At 39.5% G+C, this 20,102-nt stretch overlaps 1 protein-coding gene and 1 non-coding gene across 11 annotated transcripts in view; one reads left to right on the top strand and one right to left on the bottom strand.

Moving 5' to 3' along the window:
• SMURF1 (SMAD specific E3 ubiquitin protein ligase 1) overlaps positions 1-20,102 on the bottom strand; it is a 110,989-nt gene that overhangs the window by 69,868 nt on the left and 21,019 nt on the right. For 2 of the 10 annotated variants that reach the window (XM_048224698.2, XM_048224700.2), the window contains exon 1: positions 1-19,984. This exon is cut by the window's left edge and continues 25,847 nt beyond it. The exons of the other annotated variants lie outside the window; for them this stretch is intronic. The gene's annotated coding sequence lies outside the window, so the exon portion shown is untranslated. Of the gene's footprint in view, positions 19,985-20,102 lie in introns of those variants that run through there. 10 annotated transcript variants of the gene reach the window in all.
• On the top strand, positions 1,307-1,411 carry LOC113268028 (U6 spliceosomal RNA). The gene has a single exon (XR_003321004.1). It is a non-coding gene; the product is annotated as a U6 spliceosomal RNA (small nuclear RNA).

The raw sequence follows: 20,102 nt of genomic DNA, 5'->3' as shown, positions 1-20,102 counted from the left end.
TATCTGATAAGGGACTTGTATAAAGAATATATTTTTTTAAAAAGTCCTACAATCCCTTTTCTGTACAGGGATACAAGACATAGATATCTTTATATCTATTTATAGATAAAGAGAATTTTTTTTAAAAAGATAAAGGGGATTAAGCGGTATGAACTTCAAGTTATAAAATAAATAAGTCACAGAGATGAAAAGCACAGGAGAGAGGGGATCGGGTCAATAATATTCTAATAATGCTGTTTGGTGACAGATGGTAACTACAATTATCATGGTGAGCAATGAGTAATGTACAGAATTGCTGGATTATTGTACACCGGAAACTAACGTAACATTGTATACTTCAATAAAAATGTTTTTAAAACTCCTAAAAATCAGTAATAAAAAGGCAATCAATTTAAAAATGGGCAAAGGATTTGAAGAGATTTTTCTCAAAAGAAAACATACAAATGGGAAATACGTGAAAAGATCCTCGACATCATTAGTCATCAGAGAAACTCAGATCAAAACCACAGTTGGATACTACTTCTCACCCATTAGGATGATTAAAATAAGTATGACAATATCAAGTACTGGTGAGGATGTGGAGAAACCAGAACACTTAGGCTTTTCTGGTAGGACTGTAAAATGTTCAGCCACTTCAGAAAACAGTTTGGCAGTTTATCAAAATGTTGAACACAGAGTAGCATAGGACCCAGCAATTCCCCACTTAGGTATATTCCCAAGAGACCTGAAAACACAGGTCTACATAAAAACTGGTACATGAATTTTTATCATCGGCATTATTTACAACAGCCCCAAAGTGAAACAATTCGAATGTCCATCAACTGATGAATGAACAAAATATGGTAGACCCATACGATGGAATATTATTCAGCGATGAAAAGGAATGGAGTGCTAATACATACTACAACACAGATGAAATATTGAAAATATTATGCTAAGTGAAAGAAAAACCCACATATTGTACGATTCCATTGTTATGAAATCTCCAGAATAGATGATGTCCATATAGACAGAATATAAATTAGTGATGACAGGGGCTCGGGATGGGGGTTCGGGAAACGACTGCTAATGGGTACAGGGTTTCTTTTTAGAGTAATGAAAATGTTTGAGCTCACTTCAGCAACACATACACTAAAATCGGAATGATACTGGGGCACCTGGGTGGCTCAATCAGTCAAGCATCCAAGTCTTGATTTTGGCTCAGCTCATGATCTCAGGGTCGTGAGATCAAGCCCCAAGTGGGGCTCGTGCTGGGCGTGGAGCCTGCTTAAGATTCTCTCTCTCCCTCTCCCTCACCACGTACCTGAACTCCCTCTAAAAATAAATAAATAAAATGGGAATGATACAGACAAGATTAGCATGGGCCCTGCACAAGGAGGACACGCACACTTGTGAAATGTTCCGTATTTTTCCCCGCCATTTGCAACAACATGGAAGGACCTGGAGAGTATAATGCTGTGTGAAGTAAATTAGTCAGAGAAAGACAAATACCGTGTGATTTCACTCATATGTGGAATCTGAGAAACAAACGAGCAAAGTCGGGAAAAAAAGACAAACCAAGAAACAGACTCTTTACTATAAAGAACTGATGGTTATCAGAGGTGGGGGGGTGGTGAGACAGGTGACATAAGGGGTGGGGATTAAGGAATGCGCCTGTCATGACGAGCACTGGGAGATTAAAATAAAAACTTAAGAAAAAGTTGTTCTAAAAGAAGACAGTAGGGGCGCCTGGGTGGCACAGCGGTTAAGCGTCTGCCTTCGGCTCAGGGCGTGATCCCGGCGTTATGGGATCGAGCCCCACATCAGGCTCCTCCACTATGAGCCTGCTTCTTCCTCTCCCACTCCCCCTGCTTGTGTTCCCTCTCTCGCTGGCTGTTCCTATCTCTGTCGAATAAATAAATAAAATCTTAAAAAAAAAATAAAATAAAATAAAAAATAAAATAAAAAAATAAAAGAAGATAGTGGTGATGGCTGCACAACACTGAATATACTGAAAGCCACTGAACTGTATACTTTTAAAGAGTTAATTTTATGGTGTATGAATTAGATCTTAATAAAGCTGTTACACACGTATTTATTCTTGAGACTATACCTCCCTGTTGTTTATCAATTTGACTGGCACCTGTTAATAGAGGCAAAAAATAACCCGTGTACTCAATCAGCTTAAAAATTATTTAGAAAAATACTGAACCAAAACATTGTCACAAAGGTGGGTTGAATAGCATAGAGATAACATTCCATGAAGATTTTAATCCTTATTTAATGCCAAGGTGTTATACTCTTCCTAAATATATACAATAAGATGGATTTGATCTTAAAACTGTCAGGTTAATCTCTTCACTGTGATCCACAGACTCTGTTTTTATGAAGTCTAGAGCTATTCAAGGATGTGGGCTAACTCACACTAAAGGGGGAAAAGCACATGGTGAAAACGAGAGCTGTAACAATTAAACCAGAATGGTTTCCGAGGGACTGAAGGAAACAATGCTTGAAACTGAGAGTCTCTGCCTTGTATTTTAAACAACTGGTCTAGGATCATTAGTAATAACTGAAGCTTATAAATACTTGTGAAAATTAATAAAGGGAAACCCAGCCAAAGCAGACTCAGGATGCCAGGAGGGGAGGCTGGAAGGTGGAGACATACCACTCAATGTCAATTACGGACTCCGAACAGAAGAATCCTTAACAGGAAAGAATCCTCAATTATACGCCCTGATACTGAAAGGTACATTGCATCCCCTACAAGAAATGAATAATCCCGGCAACTCAGCCAATGAGAAACCACCATCACTCTGAACTCTTGCTTTTCTCCATTGGACTTTTGTCCAAAACACCCCCTTCTCAACTTCCTCATCCTTCTCCATAAAATAACATTCTTGTCCTTTGTTGGACTTGCCTGTGGTTTTATCATCGCTTGCTTGCCCTGCACTGCAATTCTGTTATTACCAAACAAAACTATTTTTGAGGGTAAAACAAATGACTTTTATTTTTAAGGTTAACATACTCAAATGTTCACTTAAAAACACTGACGTTAACAACAGGCCAGATGGCAGAATATCTATGAATTTAGCGCTGGAAAGATGTTGTACTTTATCTAGTAAGAAAGGAAGAGAGCAACAAGCACCTCCATTTAAAAATGCAGTTGCTGGGGCGCCTGGGTGGCTCAGTCGTTAAGCGTCTGCCTTCGGCTCAGGGCGTGATCCTGGCGTTGTGGGATCGAGTCCCACATCAGGCTCCTCCGCTGGGAGCCTGCTTCTTCCTCTCCCACTCCCCTGCTGTGTTCCCTCTCTCGCTGGCTGTCTCTCTGTCACATAAATAAAATCTTTAAAAAAAAATGCAGTTGCAAGTTCTGAGCCAAACATTATAGAAATATATATCCAGCCTTCCCAGGTGATGCGTGAAAAGAAGCACATTTATTTGAATGAGGTTTGTATCTTTGTTAGAATGACAATTATTAGCTCCCAGTAACAGTTGATAAGTTACTATGAGACACATTGTATCAATGATCAAACTGAGACTGAGCTTGTGGACAAGGAAGACCACAGGATGTGGAGCAGAGAAGAAATGTAGATAGACTCCTAAAGCAACAAGAATATTCAGAGTCAAAGAGAGACACATCATAACACTCATCGAATCTTAAACCCAAATTCAGGAAACCAAGTCCAGAGATAAATCTGGCAGGCAAAAGAACTCTTCACTTAGTAAAGTGACTTTTTAGACTTTTTAAAAAATAATTAGACGAAGAGGTATCCAATTTTTAACCATGTGCAAGTTTTCCAGCCATTTATTTTCATTTTAGAACTCAGTTCAATCTTCTGAAAAGATACCTATGAACACGATTCTTTTTTTTTTTTTTTTAAGATTTATTTACTTATTTGAGAGCAGAGCATGAGCCTGAGCAGGGGGAGGGGCACAGGGAGAGAGAAAGAATCCTCAAGCAGACTCCCCACTAAGCATGGAGCCCAACGTGGGCCTTGATCCCTGGACCCTAAGATCATGATCTGAGCCGAAATCAAGAGTCAGCTGCCTAAACTGACTGAGCCAGCCAGGCGCCCCTATGAACCTGATTCTTGATAAGGAGCAATGCTATTATTATGTCCTTAAAGAAACTGGCGGTGGGGGTGGGGAGGGAAGTCGTGGTAAGCATGTTCCAGCAATGCTAACATGCTGTTTCCACGAATTTAAAAGCTGAGATACTGTGTTCCTGGCTCATATTTGAGTAGAGGTTTAAACATACAAATGAGGGGCACCTGGGTGGCACAGCGGTTAAGCGTCTGCCTTCGGCTCAGGGCGTGATCCCGGCGTTATGGGATCGAGCCCCACATCAGGCTCCTCCGCTGGGAGCCTGCTTCTTCCTCTCCCACTCCCCCTGCTTGTGTTCCCTCTCTCGCTGGCTGTCTCTATCTCTGTCAAATGAATAAATAAAATCTTAAAAAAAAAATTGCATAAAAAATAAATAAACATACAAATGAATACACTACAGGAGACATGCACAATTAAATCTCAAACTGAAATACAATAGATTTATTTATTGTATGATGTGCCATCAATTTTTGTAATACAAGTGGGAATTCCACATCTAAAGATCCAAACGTTTTAATCTCACATTAAAGGGGGAAAATAATATATACAAAAATATACAGTAACTTCGTTTTTCTTAGTTTGCATTCCCATGTCTAGACAAGCTTAAGGACTATTTTAATATGATACTGGGGAGGGTGGAGGGGAATAAAAGTACATATCTTCTGGTGTGTATTTGAAATAAAAAGATAGAATCCTAAGTTAGCTCCTTTAGGAGCATATTAGGATTATGAATTTTGATTCCATTTAAATCTACACTCTGCACAAAATACAGGCAGAATATGATTTTCTATAAACAGGAGCTTGACATTTTTAGATCTTATTCTAAAATCGCACTAACATTTTAACAGAATCATCTCAATATTTTTCTACTCTTTGTACATAGTACTAACATCCCATACATCTGTCTCTTAGGAGTTTTGAGGGAGAATTTACCTACTACAGTCATATCAATATTACAACAAAGGCACCCTAGATGGTGGCAGGGGGTGGGGTGGGTAAATTCCTGGACTCACTGGTGAAAGAAACCAAGGTATAGGGAAAAACAGATCTGGCGGAAATTCAGTAATGGAGGAGACTATGTGTTGCTGGACCAGCAGATGTGACCCATATAAACAAAAGTGGGTAGGGGGCAGTAATGGAAAATCAGAACCACAGATGCCAGCTACCTTCTAACAGAATCTAGGCAAACCTGGAAGTTCTCACAGCAGAGTCACACTGTTCTGCAAAATTAAGTAAACACTGAGAAGCGTATTTGTATTATCTGGAGTTACCGAAGGAACTAAAGATAGAAACTCAGGGGCGTGAAGAAAGGCCAGAAAAGGTACTGTCAATTTTTCAACCGAATCTCTTCTGTACCATTTTAGTATTTTATTTGTTACCATATGCAGGTATTCAATTTTTAAGAATAAAAATTTTAATTAAGGATAAAATGACATTGTTAGTGCTCCTTATGTATACAGTAGATCTGTTTCTAATTTGGAAAACAAATTAGAAAATGTTAGTATGACCCCATGACAATGGAATACAATGACAATAAAATGATAGTAATAAATGTTGATACAGGCATAGAACAAAATCTGTAGGCTCCCATTTCTAACTCATATACCAAGTTACCTTATGGGTTAAAGGGGCAAGAGCATGGGGGAGGGGAACAACAAGCAGACAGCTTTCACTTTCTACAGCAAATGTTACATAACTTCAAAATTGAATATATATGACTTTTGTCAGGGATCCTAAAGGTGAAGAATTAAACTAAAACATGTATGTCTGGAAAAGTAACTGAGAAATAAAATCAGTGTAAAAGATTAATAGCAGTATTTCTGAAAGAGAGTGTAGGCAGGTTATTTTTTTCCTTCCTATTTTCTTGGGTTTTGCCCCAAACGTTGTACAAACAAGATGTATTCCTTTATAACAGAGAACTTGTATTTTTAACAAATGATTTTTAAGAATATATTCAGATGAAAATCTTCTAATAGAGACATGTTGACCGACCACTTCCTTAAAGGTATCCAGCTTTATGAAATATCAAAATACAGTATTTCATCATTCTAAGTCCTGCATCTTAACCACTCTGAAATCAAGATGCATCTTACAACCAGCCAGTGACAGGTGGGATTTAGTTGTCATTGCCTGTACGTGTGTGGAGATCAAAAGTACCAGCATTAAAACTTAGACAACAAAAGGTAAACACAGAATGATCATATGACCCAGCAATTCCACTCCTACGTATACACCCGAAGGAACTGAAAGTGGGGGCTCAAGTACATATTTGTGCATCCACGTTCATCGTAGCATTATTCACAACAGCCAGAAGGTAGAAAGAGCCCAGGTGTCAGATAAACAGATTATAGTATATCCGTGCAATGAAGTCACAGCATAGAACGTCATAACGTAGAAAGAAACTGACACACACCACAACATGAACGAACCTTGAAAACACTATGCTAAGTCGAAAGATGCCAGACACAAAAAGATACTGTATGATTCCACTTTTATGAAATATCTAAACCAGGCAAATTCATTCAAAAAGTAGATGAGAGGCTACCAGGAGGTTGGGGAAGGGGGAAATGAGTAGTTATTACTTAATGGTTACAGAACATCTGTTTGGGGTGATTTTAAAAAAGTTTTAGAGATAACATAGTGGTGACAGTTATAACAGTATTACGAATGGAATTAATGCCACTGAACTGTATACTTAAAAACGGTTAAAATGGTAAATTGTTATATATGTATTTTATAATTTTTTAAAAATTAATAATGTAATATATCAAAAACCACTGAATTTTACACTTAAGTGGGTGAATTGCATGATATGTAAATTGTATCTCAATACAGTGGTTTTTAAAAACTTACAGAGCTAAGAATGGCCCACTCTTCTAAAAAAGGTGCTCTGTCAACATTATTTATGACACGGTATATGGAAATACATACATATTTTTGATTCCATGTCAAACAGCTGATTCATGAGAGATGGACACAATGTGAAGATATTTTTGGATTTCTTTCATCTGTTTTGCTTATACTTTTTAATTATAATGCCCAAGAATACTACATAATAAAAAGCTATACTTAAGTAAGTTACCCTTGCAAGAGTATAAATAAAAATGACAGATAGTAAGAAAACTCTGGCAGGGCGCCTGGGTGGCTCAGTTGGTTAAGCGTCCAACTCTTGATTTCCATTCAGGTCTTGATCTCAGGGTTGTGAGTTCAAGCCCTGTGTTGGGCTCCATGTTGAGCCTACTTTAAAAATAAAATTAAAGCAGCGCCTGGGTGGCACAGCGGTTGAGCGTCTGCCTTCGGCTCAGGGCGTGATCCCGGCGTTCTGGGATCGAGCCCCACATCAGGCTCCTCCGCTATGAGCCTGCTTCTTCCTCCCCCACTCCCCCTGCTTGTGTTCCCTCTCTCGCTGGCTGTCTCTATCTCTGTCGAATAAATAAATTAAAAAATCTTTAAAAAAATAAAAAATAAAAAAAATTAAATTAAAAAAAAAAGAAAGCTCTGTCATTGTTTAATTCACAGCATTTTGTCTCGCCTAGGGGCGCCCATAATGGCGCGTCTCACAATCAATGTGCATACGCCACTCACAGCACCATATACACACCCGCCCGTGCGCGTACACACGTGGCCACTTTCCCTAAGCGTCCTGTGAGATCAAACATACATTTTCATTCCAATACAATCATTTCTGAAAATTAATTTTAAAAAACAGCAGGAAGAATATTTAAAATGAATGCCATTTTGCCCATTCAATGTGTTTGCCACTGCAAGTACCAAAAGAAATGCACTGGCCTCATGCGGACGTATGACAAAGCAGAAATCTAATACAGATATAATGTCTATTACTCATTTGGATCCATGACTCAGAGTATTTTAAATATACATATGGAAACCAGAATCTTTTCATAACTAGACTACAAACGAGAAACTCAGGCCAAGACGTGACAAACACAAATCTTAAAAAGCTTCACAGATTTAAATCTTCCATTTAAAACACAAACTATTTTATCAATGCTTTGATGTAATCCTGAAAATGCAGCAACCACGGGGTTTCAAATCCCAGTAACGTTTTCTGGTTTTGATGATGGCAATCGCTTGTCCAGTTAATGGTAAATATACACTGCATGCCACGTACAAGTTCCGAGGATATTCATCTCTTAATGGAGGGGATTATCAGGATTTCTTATTACATCAAAAAAAAAAAAAAAAGAAAGAAAGAAATTTGCAGTGGATACCTCTAGACGCAACTTTTCAACTGGAAGAGAAGTATTCCAAACCTTTCCATTTTTATAGTAACTTCATCGGTTTGCTCACTATAGAAGTAACATATGCTCAACAGAGAAATCAGTAAGGAACCGAAGCGCCCATAATCTTAGCACCTCATATAATCTCCTCTACTGTTCTCCTATGGAGCCTTTCTGGGTATGTCAGAGAGCGAGCCGTGAAGCGGCTGAGGGCCCGGTTCCAGAGCCTCACTCGCGGCTTCATGTCCTGCCCCTTCTACTTCCTGGCGGAGTGACCAGGGGCAACAGTAGTTCTATGCCTGTCTGTCCAGCAGGAATAATAGTAGCTCCTCCATCCAATTTTTAAGTATAATGATCCAACCCATACAGTTTTGCTACCTGCCTTTTTCATTTAATAAAATGTGTGAACAGTTTCCGTGTCATTAAACATCCCTCTATAAAATGTTTAAGGGCCACAAGTCATTCCGTTACACGGCTGTTCCACAAGGTATTCTGATCCCTACAGCCAGGCATTTAAACCACCTCCAATCTTTTTGCTATTCCAACAGGGCACTTACACGAAAAGACCAGGAATGGCTGGAAGGCAGATGTTCTAAGGCTCGGTGACAGCGACAGGACAAACACCCAGACCGGGCCATTAGCCTAGGAGACGACTGATGTGCCCCCTGGCCACCCAAGCTACCTTAGTTTTTGTCTTTTCTCTCAAGTTTGGTGCCCAGCCTTCTAGCCATTCCACAAGTTCCCAACAACCTTCCATAAATTCTCTTATGCTTACGTTAGCCGAAGTCCATTTCTGTTGCTTGTAACCAAAACATTTTACTGATATACAAGACCTCATTCTTTCCTATACTATTCCATCTCACTCACACACACACACACACACACACACACACACACAAGTACACAACCAACAAACCTTCCCAGGTCAGCTAAGTCCCCAGAAGCAGTCAATAAAGCCAGACAGCTATAATGCAAAGCACAAAAGTTCTCTGAAAAAATTTTTTATTCCAATGAAAATTCTGCTATGAGATTCTTCATGTATTTATAGGCCTGGGATGCTACAATTTCACTCATGCAAAATTACACTGAGTATATAAAGACTGGATTCTATAATCCAATCTTTCTCAGGGGGAAAAAAATCAAATTGCAAAAACTAATACTATCATTACTAATAATAATAATTACTAATCCTCGTATACCATGTTACTATATGCCAGGCACTGTTGTAAATACTTTACCTATTAGCCATTTCATCATCACAATAAATGTGTAAGTACTATTATCATCCCCACATCATATGCAAGGAAAGTGAGGCATCAGAGAGACTGAGTAACTTGCCCAAGGTCACACAGCTATCCAGGATTTGAACCCAGGCCATCCAGCTTCAAAATCTCTGTTCTCAACCACCATACATACTGCTTCTTGATTTTTGTCTCAGAACAGATTTTTAAATTGTGATCATATATTAATTACATTGTCATTATTATGATGTTGGTATCAAAATTGATATGTAAATGGCAAGAGGATATTTACCACACAGATGGGCTCCCATAAATACTTCATCTTCTACTACAGCTTCTCCCACTAAGACTATGATCCCAGTACCCAGAAGCCCGTATCATTCCCCTTCCTCCTCCAACAAATGCCATATGCCGTTCCCCTCCTAAGTCTTCACTCAAGCGATTTCCATTATTTAAAATCCCCTTCAAACCCATCACCCATCTGCCTATTTCCACCCAGTAATGCAATGGCAAGCTCAAACACCACATCCTCCACAGACCTTCCTCAAGCCCGCTAGATGGAATGACGGACTCTGCCTGTCCCCATATTCCTGGGATTCTGTTTGCCTCCCAAAGGGCATGTATTGCAATCTGCTAGTTTTCCTCCCAATTCTTCTCTTCTCAATGTTAAGATTCTAGAAAGCAGAGACTACATCTGATAAATTCCCTTCTTTTCTTCGGCATCCTCCACCGTACAGAGAAAAGTTATCACAAAAAGCAGTTGCTCCATTAATGACTACTGAGGTGAAGGGAATCAGGGTGTTGAAGTCTATGAAGACAGACTATCCCGAGGGAGCAAATCAGGAAATATCAAAGATCTAGAAAAACTTAGCCTATCATTAAACCACTCAAAATCCCCGTAAATCAAAACCTAAAAACCTATCGTTAAGAGACACTATCATTTGTGGGATTTTAACATGTGTCTCAATAGGTCCTTTTATGGTCTGAATGTGCACACTGTGGAAATGAACAAGGAAATTTTCTGGAAAACTATTTAAAATATTTGGTAAATACGGGCAACACGAGGTCACATGAACCACGAAGAAAAAGCCTAAACTCTGGCCGCCACTATAGGAAGCAGTGAGGGCAATAACTGCAGGCAAATCAGACAGGTGGCCAGCTCTCATTCCAAGAATCCCATTGCCTTCTGCAGCTCTTGTCTTCCTTCTATTGGTTTTCCTTAAGTGATTTATGGGCTAAATCAAAGCTAAGAAGCTCTTTGCATTTTTTGAGTTACCTGCTCATTGCTGCAGGGAAGATGAAATATTCCCCCTGTGTTTTTCGTATACTGGATAAGCATTAGTGGAAAATGCTAGGAAGAAATCCACATACTTATAATCATTAACCAAATAGAACTAATGAACTGTAGATTCCATGCGAAGTTTTGGGGAAAGGTACATTCCTGCGTCACCAAAAGAAGTAAGACTCAAAAAAGGCAACTCGCTGCCCACACCACCTGCGGATCAAACACAGAAGGAGCTCTCCCGTGCCATCTGTAGGAAGAGAATTGAGACCCACCCTCACCACCTGACCCATTAATTCCTCTGCCACCATGAGGAGCCCTCACCAGTGGGAACACCTCAAAGAACGCATTCTTTTCAGAAAACTAAAGCCTCACCTTTATTTTTTTTTTAAGATTTTATTTTTAAGTAATCTCTCCACCCAACATGGGGCTCAAACTGACAACCCCCGAAATCTAGAGTCACATGCTCTACTGACTGAGCCAGCCAGGTACCCCTCGCTTTTAAAAATATAAAACCTACATTGAGATCTTTCTAATGGGGCTTGGTTGATTCCTTATAACCCACACTCACTAAGAGTTCCTGGAAATCCCTTGCACCTAACGCAACAACAGGAAAACGACTATTCTCGGATACAGAGAAATCTTGGTACACACGACCTCCAACAGTCCCCACCGGAAATGATCTTTCTGTTCCATTTGCAGGGCTGCCTGTGCCAAACAGCATACAGTTATAGGAAGCAAGCAATATTAAGCTGGTCCCAGCCTTCCCAAAGCCTATTCCAAAGTGGCACCAAATAGTATTCCCAGAGAAAAGAGGTTACCCTTAACGAAATCTCACTCGCTCTTTTGAGCATTAGTAACAACACCGGGGTAGTGAGACATTTGATTGTCCCCCTCAACAGCAAACTTATTTGCACTTACCTACACCTGTCCCAGAAAACATGTGACAAATATACCAAAAGTGTGACAAGGAGGAAAAGTGAGGTCGTTAATCGAATTTGCCTGAGAACACTTTCAAAAGTCAGTCTTCTTTAAAAAAAAAAAAAAATCATTCATAACAGACATCTCCAAACTCAAAAGTTTTAAGACTATCCCTTTAAAGTATGTGAAAGGCACTAACAGAACAGAGCTAATCAAACGGCAGTGAAACTCACACACTGGTAGCAGCTTAAAACACACTTGGCCGTTGTTGCTGTGCTAGTCTCGACAACCGGTCCGTACCAGGCATCCCCTGATACGCCCTTGCACCCAAGCCTTTCAATTTTTAAAAGATTGATAGAATCTCTCATCTTGAAAAGAATCATTCCTTTAATAAAGTATAACAACACCCAAAAGAGAAACATATCTTTTTAGAGATGTGCACGTCTGGAAGTACGCGTGCACATCATGTGACAACATACGTCGAATGAAGGTCCTTATGTTTTATGCCTACATAGCTACATATGCCTCAGTCACGGGCCCTTCTGTTTACCTCAACCCCAGACTTTAGCCTCTCTCTGTATGACTTACCCACATGGTGACACAGCTAACATCCCAGAGGTTACGTTTTAGAATTTGTTAGAACTATACCCAAGAAGATGGCTTAAACATCAGTCAGAAGTTTCATATCCAGTGACCATATCATCCAAACCAGGGAACATTTTAGACCAAAAAAAAAAAAAAAAGAAGGATACTATTATTGATTATGCCAGGACAACGGAATTATTTAAAACAGAACTGTTCCAAGCAGAAACAAAAAATATGGTCACTCGAGACTATGCCCACCAGATGAAACTTTTTTTCCACTTCCAAGAGACATTTCTACTGTTCTATAGATGCCGAAACGTGCAATAAGTCACCTCCTTTTAGGCATGTTATTTGATCATGGCAGAACAATAGGAACCAGGTGGAAAAGGAAGGTAAGATACGGCTAAGACGTGAAATACGCTGCCCAATAAACTAATGCAGAACCGGACAACATTCCTGCTCATCCAAGATTTGAAAAGGACACAGCAGCATTGTCCATTAGATGCACATCACTTCGCAGAGCCATTTTTTCAACTCAGTCACTAAAGACACAACTGAAAGCCTAAAGTAATATGCACAGCTTGTCAAGAGAGAGTTAGTAAGAACCATGGATGGAATTCAGAATCTACAAGATTAACAAATTTGTGATGGAAGAAATTAATTTCTCCTAATTGATATTAAGAAGTTAATTTCACTTAATTTTAAAAAGTTGAAATCAGTCTGTACTTTTGGAAATAAGATATTAAGAGAATATGATGATTTCTTATATGCAATTATTTACCCATCTTCTCTCCTCTTCCCCACTCTGCTAAGCTCTACCCTGTGATACTGGGGCTAGGGCTTCCAGACCCCAAGCTGGCTGGCTCCCTGTTCACATCTGCCAATGGTAAGTTCTAGAGAGAGGGCGAGAGATGAGGAAGAAAAAGGGGGCTTCTTGCCTGTTTCCCTATTTCTGTCAGCATCATTCCAGCAGCAGCTGAATTTCCATGTAGACATTTATCCACAGATGGGCTTACAGATGTGTAAAATGACACACAATCAAGGATATTCACTGCAGCATCACGTGTAAAAGTACAAGACTACAGACACCCTGCATGTCCATCAAAGAGGGCCAGGTGATTTAACATAAATAAGGCAATAATGGAGGAATATAGTAACCAAAATAAGGGACAGAAGACATATTGAAAACAAATACTGAAATGGCAGAACTCCTTTTTTTTTCTGCTAGTGGTAATAATTAGCATTTTCTTTTCTTCACTATGGACCCAAGAATAGCGCCTAAGCTGCATCTGGTTAGAGACTCGTTAGTATAAATGCTTATGTAACACAAATTTAAAAGCTCCAGGGATACTGGTAGAAGTCTTTATCAACAAAAACATAAATTTATATGTTAAACTCTTCAATTAAAGGGTAGAGAGGAACAAAATGGATAACAAAACGTGATCCAATTAAATGCTGTCTACAAAAGATTCGTTTTAGATTCAAATACATAAATAGTTGAAAACGAACAGACAGAAAAAGATACTCCACACTAACAGTAACCAAAGACAACAGCTGGAGTGGCTAAATTAACATTAGACAAAATAGACTTTAAGACAAAAATTGTTACAAGGGACAAAGACAGACCTTATATAATGATAAAAGAGTCAATTCATGAGGAAGATATAACAATTATAAATATATATGCACCTAACAATGGAGCCCCAAATATATAAAGGAAAAACTGACAGAATTGAAGGGAGAAATAGAAAGTTCCACAATAATAGTTGGAGACATCATGACCCCACTTTCAAGAATGGATAGAACAATTAGCCAGAAGATTAACAAGGAAACAGAAGACTTAACACTATAAACCAACTAGACCTAACAGACACAGTACATTCACAACAGCAGAAAACACATTCTTCCCAAGTACATGTGAAACGTTCTCCAGTATTTAACCATACATTAGGCCATAAAAAAGTCTTAACAAGTTTTAAGAGACTGCAATAATTCAAAGTATCTCTTCCAACCACAGTGGAATGAAATTGGAAATCAATAACAGAAGGAAATCCAGAATTCACAAATATGTTGAAGTTAAACAACGTACTTTTAAAAACAAGTGGGTCAATGGGGTGCCTGGCGGTTCATTCGGTTAAGAATCCAATTTTGGCTCAGATCAGGATCCTGGGATCATGAGATCGAGCCCCAAATGGGGGGGCTTGAGATTCTCTCTCTCTCTCTCTCTGTCCCTCCCCCATCCCACACTCACACATGCTCTCTTAAAAACAAACAAAAAAAAACCTTAGTGGGTCAAGAAAAAATTACAAAAAATACTTTGAGATAAGTGAAAATAAAAATACCACGTATCAAAACATATGAGATGCAGCAAAAGCAGTGCAAAGAGGGAAACTGATAGCTGTAAATGCCTACATTGAAAGAGGAGGATCTCAAATTAATAACCTAACTGTCCATCTAAAGGGACTAGAAAAAGAAGAGCAAACTAAACCCAAAGCAGGCAGAATGAAACAATAAAGATCAGAGTAGAGATAAGTGAAGTAGAAAACAAACAAAATCCTCAAAACCAAAAGTTGGTTCTTTGAAGAGATCAAAAAAGCTACAAACATTTAGCCAGACTGACCAACGGAAAAGACTGTTCATATCACTAAAATAAGAAATTAAAGTGCGGTCATTCCTACTGATCTTCAGAAATGAAAGGATAAGAGAATGCTATGAACCACTGTACACCAGCAAATTAGGTAACCTAGATGAAATGCAGAATCTTAAAAACACGGAAACCACCGAAAAGGACTAGAAAAGCAGCAGCAAATCTGAATAAACCTAGAACATGTAAAGATTCTGGAATCAAAACACATCCCAAAAAGAAAAGTCCCAGGACCAGATGGCCTCCCTGGGAAGTTCCATAAAAGTTAACCCAAGCCTTCATAAATTCTTTCAAAAATAGAAGAGGAGGGACTACTTCCTAACTCATTCTGTGAGGCCTATATCACCCTTACATCAGTCAGACAAAGATATACAGATCAATATCTCTTAGGAATATAAATGCAAATAATCCTCAATGAAATACCAGCAAATTGAAACAACAGCATATTAAAAGGATTCTATACCAGGACCAAGTGGGTTTTATATCCCAGAAATGCAAGGGTGGCTCAACAAATAAAAAAAGTTCATTTAATGTAATATATTAAGAGAATTTTTAAAACTGCAATATCATTTGAATTAATGCAGAAAAAGCATTTGACAAATTCCAATATTGGTTCATGATAACCAAAAAAGAAAAACCACTCAACAAACTAGGAACAGAAGGGAACTCCCTCAACAGGATAAAGGGCATCTGTGAAAAACCCACAGCTAACATCATACTTAGTGGTGAAAGACTGAATGGTTCCCCCTAATAACAGGACTAAGATTAGAATGTCTGCTCTTGCCAGATAAAAAGCATCCACACTGGAAATGAAAACACACACATACAAGTGACATAATCTTATCTACAGAAAACCCTAAAGAATCCATACAAAAACTATGAAAGCTAATAAATGAGTTTTGCCAAATTGCAGAACACAAGATCAGCATACTAAAATCCATTGTATGTCTATACGCTAGCAATGAACAATCTAAAAATAAAGTTACGGAGATAATTCCATTTTACCTTATCAAAAAGAACAAAATACTTGCCAATAAATTTAACCAAAGTACAAGACTTATACACTGAAAAGTATAATACATTGTTACAGAAAATTATAAGAGACCTAAATAAATATATATCCCTGTTCATGGACTGTAATATTCAATAACATTAAGATGGCAACAATCCCCAAATTGATCTACAGACCCAAAGCAATCCCTATTAAAACCCCAAGTGCCTTTTTATAGAAATGGACAAGCTCATCCTAAAATTCATACCGAATTGCAAGGAACACTGAATAGTCAAAACAATGTTGAAAAGGAACAAAGTTAGAAGACTCTCCTATTTCAACTTACTAAGAAGCAATAGTTATCAATATAGTGTGGAAATGGCATTAAAAGAGACATTCTAGGGGCGCCTGGGTGGCACAGCGGTTAAGCGTCTGCCTTCGGCTCAGGGCGTGATCCCGGCGTTATGGGATCGAGCCCACATCAGGCTTCTCCAATGGGAGCCTGCTTCTTCCTCTCCCACTCCCCCTGCTTGTGTTCCCTCTCTCACTGGCTGTCTCTATCTCTGTCGAATAAATAAATACAATCTTTAAAAAAAAAGAGAGAGAGAGACATTCTAGATCAACAGAATACAACTGAGAGTCCAGAAATACAGCAATAAATTTATGGTCAAATGATTTTGACAAGATGCCAAGTCCAATCAATAGGGGTTTTCAACAAATAGTCCTTTCAACAAATGGCACTGGAACAACTAGATAACCACTTGCAAAAGGATACATTTGGACCCCTATCTCACAACGTATGCAAAAAATTAATTCAAAAGGAATGAAGGACCTATATGTAAGAGCAAAAACTGTAAAACTCTTGAGGAAACATAGGGGTAAATTTTTCATTACTTTGGATTAGGCAGTGGTTTCTTAAATATGACACCAAAAGCACCAACAACGAAATTAAAAAAAAAAAAAAAGATAAATGACTATTAAAATTTTAAAAATTTGTGCATCAAAGGACACTATAGGAGAGTGAAAAGACAACCTATAGATTGGAAGAAGATATTTGGAAATCATATACTTAATAAGGGTCTAGTACCCAAAATATATTTTAAAAGCTCTTATAACTCAAAAGAAAAAGACAAACAACCCAACTGGTAGACATTTCTCTAAGGAAGATACAAAAATGACCAATAAGCACATGAAAAGATCCTCAACATCTTTAGTCATTAGGGAAATACAAATCAAAACCACAAGATAATACCTCATACCCATTAGGACATCTATACCAGTAGCTCTAAAGAAGGATGGAAGGATGGATGGAAGGATGGATGGATGGATGGATGGATGGGAGGGAGGACGGAAGGAAGAAAGGAAGGAAGAAAGAAAAGGAAAAGGAAAAGAAAAGGAAAAAAAATTAGCATTGGCTAGGATGTGGAGAAACTGGAACCCTCATACACTGCTAGTGGGAGGGTAAAATGGTGTAGCCACTGTGGGAAACAGTTTAGCAGTTCCTTAATATTTAAACATAAAATTCCATAAGACCTAGCGTTTCTACTCTCATGTATATATCCAAGAGCACTGAAAACATGTTCACATAAAAATTTGCACATAGCAGCATTATTCATAATAGCCAAAAAGTGGGAACAACCCAAGTGTCCATCAACTGATGGATAAATGTGGTGCATCCATACAATGGAATATTATTCAGCCATAAAAAGGAGTGAAGTAGTGATACATGCTACAACATGAGTGAACCTTGAAAACATTATGCCAAGCAAAAGCAGCCAGACAAAAAGGGCCACTTATTGTAGGACAGCATTTTTAGAAAATGCCCAGAATTGGCAAATTCATTGAAATGGAAAGCAGATTAGTGGTTGCCAGGGCTAGGGTTGGGGAAAGGAGAGTGATGGCTGAGTGAGTATTGGATTCTTTCTGGCATGATGAAAACGTTATGGAATTCTATGATAGTGACCATGGTTACACAGCACTGGGAATATACTAAAGCCACTGAATTATACATAGCAACTTTTACCTCAATTTATTTAAGATTTTATTTATTTATTGGGGCACCTGGGTGGCACAGCGGTTAAGCGTCTGCCTTCGGCTCAGAGCGTGATCCCGGCGTTACGGGATCGAGCCCCACATCAGGCTCTTCTGCTATGAGCCTGCTTCTTCCTCTCCCACTCCCCCTGCTTGTGTTCCCTCTCTCGCTGGCTGTCTCTATCTCTGTCAAATAAATAAATAAAATCTTCAAAAAAAAAAAAGATTTTATTTATTTAAGAGAGAGAAAGAGCCAGAGAGAGAGCACAAGCAGGGGGAGCAGCAGAGGGAGAGGGAGAAATAGGCTCCCTGCTGAGCAGGGATCCCTATGTGGGGCTCGATCCCAGGACCCCGGGATCATGACCTGAGCCAAAGGCAGACACTTAACCAACGGAGCCACCCAGGCACTATGACTTTTACCTCGACTTAAAAAAGAAGAAGAAGAGGGGCGCCTGGGTGGCACAGCAGTTAAGCGTCTGCCTTCGGCTCAGGGCGTGATCCCAGCGTTGTGGGATCGAGCCCCACATCAGGCTCCTCCGCTATGAGCCTGCTTCTTCCTCTCCCACTCCCCCTGCTTGTGTTCCCTCTCTCGCTGGCTGTCTCTCTCTGTCGAATAAATAAATAAAATCTTTAAAAAAAAAAAGAAGAAGAAGAAGAAGAAGAAGAAGGGGGTACCTGGGTGGCTCAGTCCGTTAAGCACCCAACTCTTGATTTCAGCTCAGGTCATGATCGCAGCATCATGAGATTGAGCCCCACGTCCGGCTCCTTGCTCAGCACAGAGTCTGCTTGACAGTCTCTCTCTCCCTCGCCCTCTGACCCTCCACCTCCCATCCCCACCACCCCCCCGCTCATGCGCACATGCTCTCTCTAAATAAAAATCTTAAAAAAAAAAAAGGCAATTCTCTATATACTGATATATATGGAAGCATTCCAACATATATTATTGGGTAAAAAAAGCAAGGTACAGAACGGAGTCTATGCTCCCCCTCAAAAAGGGGGGTAAGGAAAAAGAAGAATATATAAGCATTTTTATCTAACACATCTTTGCAAAAATAAACAAGAAAGTGTTACCACTGGACTGTCTTTGGGGAAGAGAATTTCAAGGCTAGGGGCAGGTGTGAAAAGACTTCCTTTTTAAAATAACCCATCTTACACAACTTACATGTTGCACCAGGTACAGATACTTCCCCCCACCCCCACCCTACCACCCCTCACGCCAAAAAAACCAAATTGACCTTTCTAAAAGAGGAAATACTGAAATAAAGGGGTGATTATATAATGAAAATATGCTCATGGGAAGATTGCTGATCCATGCTGGGGGAGAAACACTGGCCGGGAATGAGATTCTCCATGTTGGTCTAACCATGAAGGTACTGGAATACTGTTTTAGAATACAAACACACCATTCGCAAATATAAGGGCACATGAATACTGTGATGTTTCCACAGCAGAAACTGGAAGGTTGTCTGAGTATGTTGCCCAGCACGCAGTGCTCAGGCTCCCTGGCTCCCCCTCCTCCCCCTTGAGATCTAGCTCTCTAGTCACCGGCCTGTGGGCACTGACAGGTAAGGGCGTTCGTATTGAAAGGATGTGAAAACACGTACTCCAGGAAAGAGAGGGAGATGGTGTAACGCACCCATGATTGTCATCAACGCCCCACTTTCAACTTTCTCTGGACTCTGAAGATCTTCCAACTGTATCGCTCTCCCTAAAAATTAACTGCATTGCTTTAACTCACGGCTTCTAAGTCTCCAGGTACATTGACAGGTGTCGGACAAAACAGAGTCCTATCATTACCCATTGCTACCTACCACCTACAATACAACCCAAACAAAGTGCTTATTTAAGCCCTACTTCCTTGGAGTGGTGACCGTTTTCCATTTTTGTCGGGTTACTATCAAATCTTGTCCCCTTAGCCTTCAATTCATTACAGAAGCTGCTAGTGATTCTGGCTACAATGGCAGAACCACCACCCCACCCCCCCCCCACCCCAAGCAGCTGGGAGTGACAGCCAGTCCCTTCCTGCCCCATCTTCTTTATTTAGAGAGCAGGGGAAAAAAAAAAAAAAAGCCACCACCAAACC

Source organism: Ursus arctos, unplaced genomic scaffold (genome assembly GCF_023065955.2).
Source record: "Ursus arctos isolate Adak ecotype North America unplaced genomic scaffold, UrsArc2.0 scaffold_2, whole genome shotgun sequence".
NCBI classification, from domain to species: domain Eukaryota; kingdom Metazoa; phylum Chordata; class Mammalia; order Carnivora; family Ursidae; genus Ursus; species Ursus arctos.
This window is presented reverse-complemented; position numbering and strand designations above follow the sequence as displayed.